This window comes from Coregonus clupeaformis, chromosome 20 (assembly GCF_020615455.1).
Source record: "Coregonus clupeaformis isolate EN_2021a chromosome 20, ASM2061545v1, whole genome shotgun sequence".
NCBI lineage: Eukaryota > Metazoa > Chordata > Actinopteri > Salmoniformes > Salmonidae > Coregonus > Coregonus clupeaformis.
Genome location: NC_059211.1, coordinates 1,485,046 through 1,494,637, shown reverse-complemented (window position 1 = coordinate 1,494,637; position 9,592 = coordinate 1,485,046). Strand labels below are relative to the sequence as shown.

The following is a 9,592-nucleotide window of genomic DNA, read 5'->3' as shown; positions in this document are numbered from 1 at the left end:
CACCTCCTGATTAATTATGTTATTAAAGGAGCATGAGAAAGATGACAGCGGACTCACTGACTGACTGCACTGTAAAACTTTTCCCTGTAAATGTACAGCTTTATACTGGCACCAGAGTTGCCAGCCTAATACTGTAGTTTTGCTTTTTTTTTTACAGTACTATTTGCCTTACAGTAAAACATATTACATCATCCCTGCTGTAAATGTACAGGGATGCTGTAACATTTTTGAAAAAGCAAAATTACAGTATTAAGTTGGGAACTCTGGTGCCAGGATAATGCTGCAAATTTAAAGTGAAATTCTCCCTAAAATCTAAATGTAAGAAAAACAATATATTTGTACATAAAATACATTTATTGAAATTGGTAACTAAATTAACAACATAATTGACAATAGAAGTAACAACAGTTAACACATACTGTATGTAACCAAATAAGAGCATCCTTACAACACTCATTTAAAAACTATGCCTGTGTGTGTGGGGACAAAGAGAGAGAGGGAGAGGGAGTTAAAACTGGGATTGGGTACAATCCTAGATCTATGCTCAGGGGCAACTCTATTCGAGGTAAGGGGGTTCAGAGACCGGTGAAACACACAACAGGACAGTTTGGGCAGGAGAGCATCCAGGAGAGAGAAGTCAGCGTAGCATCAGGTGTTCCTCATGGGGCTCCGTAACAACCTTTCTCAGTTCTGATTTAGATCTTCTCACCCCTAGGACAAGCATAGAAAAATAAAGAATAGAATGAGAGACAGAGAGCACCAAGGCTGTTACTCTATGGGTAAAAAGACAGGGGACAAGGGACACATCAAGCTGGTGTCGTGTGTGTGTGTGTATTGTATCTGCCTCACTAGAGGTCTTCATTCAAACTCAGTGAGGTCTTGGAAGAATGGGGCAATGTACGGGCTGAGAACAGCTGGCTTCCTCTGGGCCACCTTGTCATGCACTTTGTCCCATCTTCAGGGTTCATCATCTTGTGTTGATTCCAACCAGGAATCTGTACAGACATATATCCAATATAGTATATAGTATATACAATCTACAAATAAGACAGCTAGATACATCTACTTCAAACCCTATAGCTAACTAATACAACATTACTATAGCTTATATACACAATACCGACTATTTGACCAGACTCACAACATTTTCCTTTCTTCCTGTGCCACCAAATGTTTGCATACTACTGGTGAACAGGTTTAGCTAATACTGTAACATTATGGAACAATGTTGTTTAAATGAAGCAAATGGTTAGCGTGGAGAGGCTATATGGACACTCCTGGGCTGCAAATTGATGACTGAGAGAGGTCATGGCTAGAAGGGATCCAGCTTTTGCCAAATTAATGTCAAAAGTGGATTTTAAGCTAACCTTAACCCTGTTACTAACCTTAACCTAATTCTCCTAACCTTAACCTAATTATCCTAACCTGCTACATTAATTCTCCTAACCTGCTTTGAAATGTCAAATCTGACGTAAAATGTGACAAACGTTGGATCCCTTCTAGCCATGTTCGCTGAGTGAACCGAATCACACAGGGTAGTGACAGCTACAAAGAGGACACTGTGTCCCGGTGTTGTTGCCGTTCATGCTCTCCCCATTGAGTAGACTGTATCACGGTGACATCTAGATGGCTACCAATATTAGTTATTTCTTGTGTAGGCTGCTATCCTACTTGAAATATAAATATCCTACTTGATATATAATCCTGGGAGAATAAAAAAATTGGCCACGTTACTAGCCACCGCTGGCGACACTGTGTTATAGCTGCCCAGTGGCAAGCACCTTAGGTCGGCAGGCATCTCATACAACACCAGTGCACTGTACAGTTGTGGTCAAAGGTTTTGAGAATAACACAAGTATTGGTCTTCACAAAGTTCGCTGCTTCAGTGTTATGAGATATTTTTGTCAGATGTTACTATGGTATACTGAAGTATAATTACAAGCATTCCATAAGTGTCAAAGGCTTTTATTGACAATTACATTAAGTTTATGCAAAGAGTCAATATTTGCAGTGTTGACCCTTCTTTTTCAAGACCTCTGCAATCCGCCCAGGCATGCTGTCAATTAACTTCTGGGCCACATCCTGACTGATGGCAGCCCATTCTTGCATAATCAATGCTTGGAGTTGTTTGTCTACCCGCCGCTTGAGGATCGACCACAAGTTCTCAATGGGATTAAGGTCTGGGGAGTTTCCTGGCCATGGACCCAAAATGTCGATGTTTTGTTCCCCGAGCCACTTAGTTATCACTTTTGCCTCATGGCAAGGTGCTCCATCATGCTGGAAAAGGCATTGGTCGTCACCAAACTGTTCTTGGATGGTTGGGAGAAGTTGCTCTCGGAGGATGTGTTGGTACCATTCTTTCTTCATGGCTGTGTTCTTAGGCAAAATTGTGAGTGAGCCCACTCCCTTGGCTGAGAAGCAACCCCACACATGAATGGTCTCAGGATGCTTTACTGTTGGCATGACACAGGACTGATGGTAGTGCTCACCTTGTCTTCTCCGGACAAGGTGTTTTCCGGATGCCCCAAACAATTGGAAAGGGGATTCATCAGAGAAAATGACTTTACCCCAGTCCTCAGCAGTCCAATCCCTGTACCTTTTGCAGAATATCAGTCTGTCCCTGATTTTTTTCCTGGAGAGAAGTGGCTTCTTTGCTGCCCTTCTTGACACCAGGCCATCCTCCAAAAGTCTTCGCCTCACTGTGCAGATGCACTCACACCTGCCTGCTGCCATTCCTGAGCAAGCTTTGCACTGGTGGGGCCCCGATCCCACAGCTGAATGAACTTTAGGAGACGGTCCTGGCGCTTGCTGGACTTTCTTGGGCGCCCTGACGCCTTCTTCACAACAATTTAACCTCTCTCCTTGAAGTTCTTGATGATCCGATAAATGGTTGATTTAGGTCTTACTAGCAGCAATATCCTTGCCTGTGAAGCCCTTTTTGTTCAAAGCAATGATGACGGCACTCGTTTCCTTGCAGGTAACCATGGTTAACAGAGGAAGAACAATGATTTCAACCACCACCCTCCTTTTAAAGCTTCCAGTCTGTTATTCTAACTCAATCAGCATGACAGAGTGATCTCCAGCCTTGTCCTCGTCAATACTCTCACCTGTGTTAACGAGAGAATCACTGACATGATGGCAGCTGGTCCTTTTGTGGCAGGGCTGAAATGCAGTGGAAATGTTTTTTGGGGATTAAGTTCATTTTCATGGCAGCAGACTTTGTGAAAATTAATATTTGTGTCATTCTCAAAACGTTTGACCATGACTGTACATTCGCATCGGCTTTAGCCCACAACGTGGTTTATGTGTAAAATGCGGCCCGTCAATCTGAAAAAAACGTTGCGCCGGTAATATGGGTCATATCTTGTTGAACTGTTAGCTAGAAACAAGCCTTTTTCTCTGTAGTAATGGTGAAAATATAACTGTCATGATCATGAATCAGCTCTCAGTTTATTCTCTCTATGGCACTCAGAGGCTGCGGTACAGCATCGAAGCCTATCATCACAACAATTATTATGTGGGTGATTTTTGTCTAGGTCACACAGCAAAATATAATTTAGAGCAGACCGAAATGACTTGCATCAAATACTGAGCTATAATAAGATCTAGAGACCGCCTCCAAGATGGCCGACCGTTGTTTTCAACTTAATCTACTCATGGTCGCATACGTCGATTCGTGGGGGCTGACATCTTGCTAGTTCCGGTTTCAAGAGCCCATTAAGACATGTGCACTAGCACTGGAGCACAGCCTGAGACCAGCGCCTGCAGGAGAGGGGATGTGGAGCTTGATTAGTGAAAGACGGGAAATATGCAGGCACAAAGCACCAACACACAACCCTGACACAACCACTGGAAACATTAAGAAAATGTTGTGTATGCAAGTAAGTTATTCAGGACTTAGAGGACTGTGCTCTAGCTTGCTCTATACAGTGGGGAAAAAAAGTATTTAGTCAGCCACCAATTGTGCAAGTTCTCCCACTTAAAAAGATGAGAGAGGCCTGTAATTTTCATCATAGGTACAGGTCAACTATGACAGACAAAATGAGAAAAAAAAATCCAGAAAATCACATTGTAGGATTTTTAATGAATTTATTGGCATATGATGGTGGAAAATAAGTATTTGGTCAATAACAAAAGTTTCTCAATACTTTGTTATATACCCTTTGTTGGCAATGACACAGGTCAAACGTTTTCTGTAAGTCTTCACAAGGTTTTCACACACTGTTGCTGGTATTTTGGCCCATTCCTCCATGCAGATCTCCTCTAGAGCAGTGATGTTTTGGGGCTGTCGCTGGGCAACACAGACTTTCAACTCCCTCCAAAGATTTTCTATGGGGTTGAGATCTGGAGACTGGCTAGGCCACTCCAGGACCTTGAAATGCTTCTTACGAAGCCACTCCTTCGTTGCCCGGGCGGTGTGTTTGGGATCATTGTCATGCTGAAAGACCCAGCCACGTTTCATCTTCAATGCCCTTGCTGATGGAAGGAGGGTTTCACTCAAAATCTCACGATACATGGCCCCATTCATTCTTTCCTTTACACGGATCAGTCGTCCTGGTCCCTTTGCAGAAAAACAGCCCCAAAGCATGATGTTTCCAACCCCATGCTTCACAGTAGGTATGGTGTTATTTGGATGCACTCAGCATTCTTTGTCCTCCAAACATGACGAGTTGAGTTTTTACCAAAAAGTTATATTTTGGTTTCATCTGACCATATGACATTCTCCCAATCCTCTTCTGGATCATCCAAATGCACTTCAGACGGGCCTGGACATGTACTGGCTTAAGCAGGGGGACACGTCTCGCACTGCAGGATTTGAGTCCCTGGCGGCGTAGTGTGTTACTGATGGTTGGCTTTGTTACTTTGGTCCCAGCTCTCTGCAGGTCATTCACTAGGTCCCCCCGTGTGGTTCTGGGATTTTTGCTCACCGTTCTTGTGATCATTTTGACCCCACGGGGTGAGATCTTGTGTGGAGCCCCAGATCGAGGGAGATTATCAGTGGTCTTGTATGTCTTCCATTTCCTAATAATTGCTCCCACAGTTGATTTCTTCAAACCAAGCTGCTTACCTATTGCAGATTCAGTCTTCCCAGCCTGGTGCAGGTCTACAATTTTGTTTTTGGTGTCCTTTGACAGCTCTTTGGTCTTGGCCATTGTGAAGTTTGGAGTGTGACTGTTTGAGGTTGTGGACAGGTGTATTTTATACTGATAACAAGTTCAAACAGGTGCCATTAATACAGGTAACGAGTGGAGGACAGAGGAGCCTCTTAAAGAAGAAGTTACAGGTCTGTGAGAGCCAGAAATCTTGCTTGTTTGTAGGTGACCAAATACTTATTTTCCACCATAATTTGCAAATAAATTCATTAAAAATCCTACAATGGGATTTTCTGGATTTTTTTTTTCTCAATTTGTCTGTCATAGTTGACGTGTACCTATGATGAAAATTACAGGCCTCTCTCATCTTTTTAAGTGGGAGAACTTGCACAATTGGTGGCTGACTAAATACTTTTTTTCCCCACTGTATGTGCAACTCAGGAGACAGTTGTTTGATATATTTTCTGTTTAACACAACGCAATCACCACAACCACGACTTCAAGCAGCCGTAGCTTGGTAACATCAGGTGTACTCTGGGAACTGTAATCCTTTTAATTCATCAAATCATAAAGGTGTTGTTGAAGACTGAACACACCAAATCAAAAAGACAACGGTTCATCAGACTTTGATGAAGGCTACAGTACATTCTGACTCAGGTCTCCTTCCCTTGTTTTTAGGTCATAATACATTCCCTAAAACTGAAACTAAAGCATGTAGAAGATATATAGTGCAAGTGTGTAATCATGCTGTATCTGGTGTGTGCTCACCATCCTGACCAATCCCCACCCTGCTTTTTAAGTGCATGGAGTGGCAGTGCATCAGGACATGCACATGGATGAAATGTTGCTTTTCATTCACACTCAGATGGTTTGATATGTTTCCTCTACCGTTTAATAAAAGCTCTCAAAGACCATTTTGTCTTTCTACTATTCTATATGGGGGGAAATAAGAGAAGCAGACACAGTTTGGTATGGAAAGTCAATGGTGACTCAGTCTGCCTTGCAAGATGATCTGGAGAATTAGTACACTGGAAAGTCAATGGTGACTCAGTCTGCCTTGCAAGATGATCTGGAGAATTAGTACACTGGAAAGTCAATGGTGACTCAGTCTGCCTTGCAAGATGATCTGAAGAATTAATACACTGGAAAGTCAATGGTGACTCAGTCTGCCTTGCAAGATGATCTGAAGAATTAATACACTGGAAAGTCAATGGTGACTCAGTCTGCCTTGCAAGATGATCTGGAGAATTAATACACTGGAAAGTCAATGGTGACTCAGTCTGCCTTGCAAGATGATCTGGAGAATTAATACACTGGAAAGTCAATGGTGACTCAGTCTGCCTTGCAAGATGATCTGAAGAATTAATACACTGGAAAGTCAATGGTGACTCAGTCTGCCTTGCAAGATGATCTGGAGAGTTAATACACACATAATTGTGCTATTCAAAGGCTGTCACATTCCTAGGATATCTGGGCAGCAAAGTTATACAAACAATAGCATTACTTGTTGAGTCAGATGAGCATGAGCATCATTTCATTTATAACTTTATTCTTACAAATGCATGGGTTAATCACATCAGAGCCACAGCAAAGTAGCAATTAATGGAATTCTCACTAGAGGATAAAGTGATTAACAGATGTTAAGCATGGGATACATACAAGACATTAAATAACACATGTACTTTTCATTCACACTAAATGACATAACTGGAACTCTTGCGATTGCCATAGCAACGGAGTTGATTGGAATTCGTTTCAATACAGCTCATGCAGACAAAAACAGTAAAAACAGTATCACAAAATAATAAACTAAACATCCATAAAAGCATTCATATTTCATCAATATTCTAGATCGAGGGACACTGTACATACTAGTGTCAACTGCTAACCAGGATTGTCCTCACTAAAGTGCTTGTGAGAGGAAGCTACCAGACTATTGTGAGAGATTTATTATTTTTATAATTGATGGGATAACTAACTTAGAAAGAATGCATTCTTGACTGGGCTAATGTAGGTTGTGACACCTGGCAAGCTGTGATTGATGTGAAGAGCTGTTTTAGGGGGTAAAGGGAGATAAGGATTTGTGTCTCCAAATGCTAGACTATACTGGTTCTTTGTGATCTGTGAACCATCCTTGTACATAGGAATGGTGACTAAGGGAGCTGGCTCTTCTCACTATGACAGGTTGTTATGATATGGACATATGCCTGGTAACAGAGATGCATCAACGGATTGGCTGAGTAAAGTTTAAACCACACTCAGTCCTTTACTCTAATTGGCCAGCAGAGAAGTGGGAAATTCTCTCTGTCAGAGTATTTGAGTATTGAATCTGAAACAATGGATTAGTTCTCTGAAGTGCCCTGCGAGGTATTTCAGAGAGCCCGTATATACGAAACATCATATTTACCATTGAAGGTTTTTGCATTAATTAAAATAACTAGTATATCTTAGAAGTCGTGTTGACCTCTTTTGTTCCTAATACCAGATTTGAATTGACGCGACTTTGACACTATTAAAATCAAAACAAATTGTATTTGTCACATGCGCTGAATACAACAGGTGTAGACCTTACCGTGAAATGCTTACTTACAAGCCCTTAACCAACAATGCAGTTTTAAGAAAATAGAGTTAAGAAAATATTTACTAAATAAACTGAAGTTTAAAAAAGTAACACAATAAAATAACAATGACGAGGCTATATACAGGGGGTACTGGTACCGAGTCAATGTGCGGGGTTGCAGGTTAGTCGAGGTAATTGAGGTCAAATGGACATGTAGGTAGGGGTAAAGTGACTATGCATAGATAATAAACAGCAAGTAGCAGAAGCGTAAAAAAGGGGGTTAATGGATATAGTCCGGGTAGCCATTTGATTAACTGTTTAGCAGTCTTATGGCTTGGGGGTAGAAGCTGTTAAGGAGCCTTTTGGACCTAGACTTGGCACTCCGGTACCGCTTGCCGTGCGTTAGCAGAGAGAACAGGTCATGTTGGAAACTAAGGGGTTAGTGGTTTGAGAGTAAGGGGCTAGACCAGGGTGAGAGTAGGGGGTAATGGGTAGGTAGGGTGTAGGGAAAGACTTAATATGTCATCTTTCTGTCCAGGAAATTGGATTGCATCTGCATGTCCTCCTAACACAGTACTCCTGAGTGGCGCAGTGGTCTAAGGCACTGCATCGCAGTGCTAACTGTGCCACTAGAGATCCTGGTTCGAATCCAGGCTCTGTCGCAGCCGGCCGCGACCGGGAGACTCATGGGCGGCGCACAATTGGCCCAGCGTCGTCCAGGGATGTAGCTCAGTTGATAGAGCATGGCGTTTGCAACGCCAGGGTTGTGGGTTCGATTCCCACGGGTGGCCAGTATAAAAAAATATGTATTCACTAACTGTAAGTCGCTCTGGATAAGAGCGTCTGCTAAATGACTAAAATGTAAAAATGTAACACACCAGACACCTCTTCTCAAACACTGGCTAATCATCCCTCACATCTGCCACACATACATGTCAATAGGGGAACACTCCTAAAAGTAATAATAATAATAATAATATGCCATTTAGCAGACACTTTTATCCAAAGCGACTTACAGTCATGCGTGCATACATTTTTTGTGTATGGGTGGTCCCGGGGATCGAACCCACTACCTTGGCGTTACAAGCGCCGTGCTCTACCAGCTGAGCTACAGAGGACCACATGGAGTGATTGAAAAGTGTGTGTGTGTGTGTGTGTACCTGTATGTTTTTGGAGCGGGACCAGCAAGAGCCTCATGTTGACGGCGAGCCCACCTGCATTCGGCTGGCCAGGATATGACATCACAAAGGGAGAAAGAGATGGCTGGAGCAGTGGTGCCGTGTATGTAAATTACATTTGATTGATTGATTGTATAAGTAGAAGTGATGTCGTCTTACCCGTCAGGTAGGAAGTAGCAGTGCCAACACTGCCAAGTGGCTGGGATGTCCTCCACTAAGTCCACCATCCTCTCCAAACACCTCAAGTGTCTCCAGATTCATAGACAGGCTGTTTGGAAAGAGAAACAGAAACAGTAAACACAGACTTAGAAAATCCATCTCTCAGACTCTCCCCCATCTCAAACTTCCCCCTCCACCTGTGTCTCTCACCTCCCTCCCCCTATCTCCTTCCTCCTCCCTTCTTTCTGTCTTACCAGTGATGGATGTACCACAGGAGGTGCTTTCCATAGCTCTGTGGCTGTGTGCTTTCAGCAGTATGCTCCCTGCAACTGGCCCTGTACACAGTCACCTTGAACTCTCCCAGCTCCCCTCAGACACAGAAAGTCTTCAAACACACACTGCAGTGCTGCACCTCCATGGTCCCCACCCCACACACACACCGACATGGCCCACTATCAAGGACTGTGGGCTCTCCTTCTCAGTGGCCGACGTGAGTAAGACATTTAAGCATGTTAACCCCGCAAGGCTGCCGGCCCAGACGGCATCCCTAGCTGCGTCCTCAGAGCATGCGCAGACCAGCTGGCTGGTGTGTTTATGGACAT

General features: G+C 43.1%; 1 long non-coding RNA gene across 1 annotated transcript; it reads right to left on the bottom strand.

Moving 5' to 3' along the window:
- Positions 1 to 380: 380 nt before the first annotated feature.
- On the bottom strand, positions 381 to 9,141 carry LOC121532626. Its single transcript, XR_005994342.1, has 3 exons — positions 8,991 to 9,141; positions 8,814 to 8,877; positions 381 to 711 (listed from the first exon to the last, which is right to left on the bottom strand). It is a non-coding gene; the product is annotated as an uncharacterized LOC121532626 (long non-coding RNA).
- Positions 9,142 to 9,592: the final 451 nt, after the last annotated feature.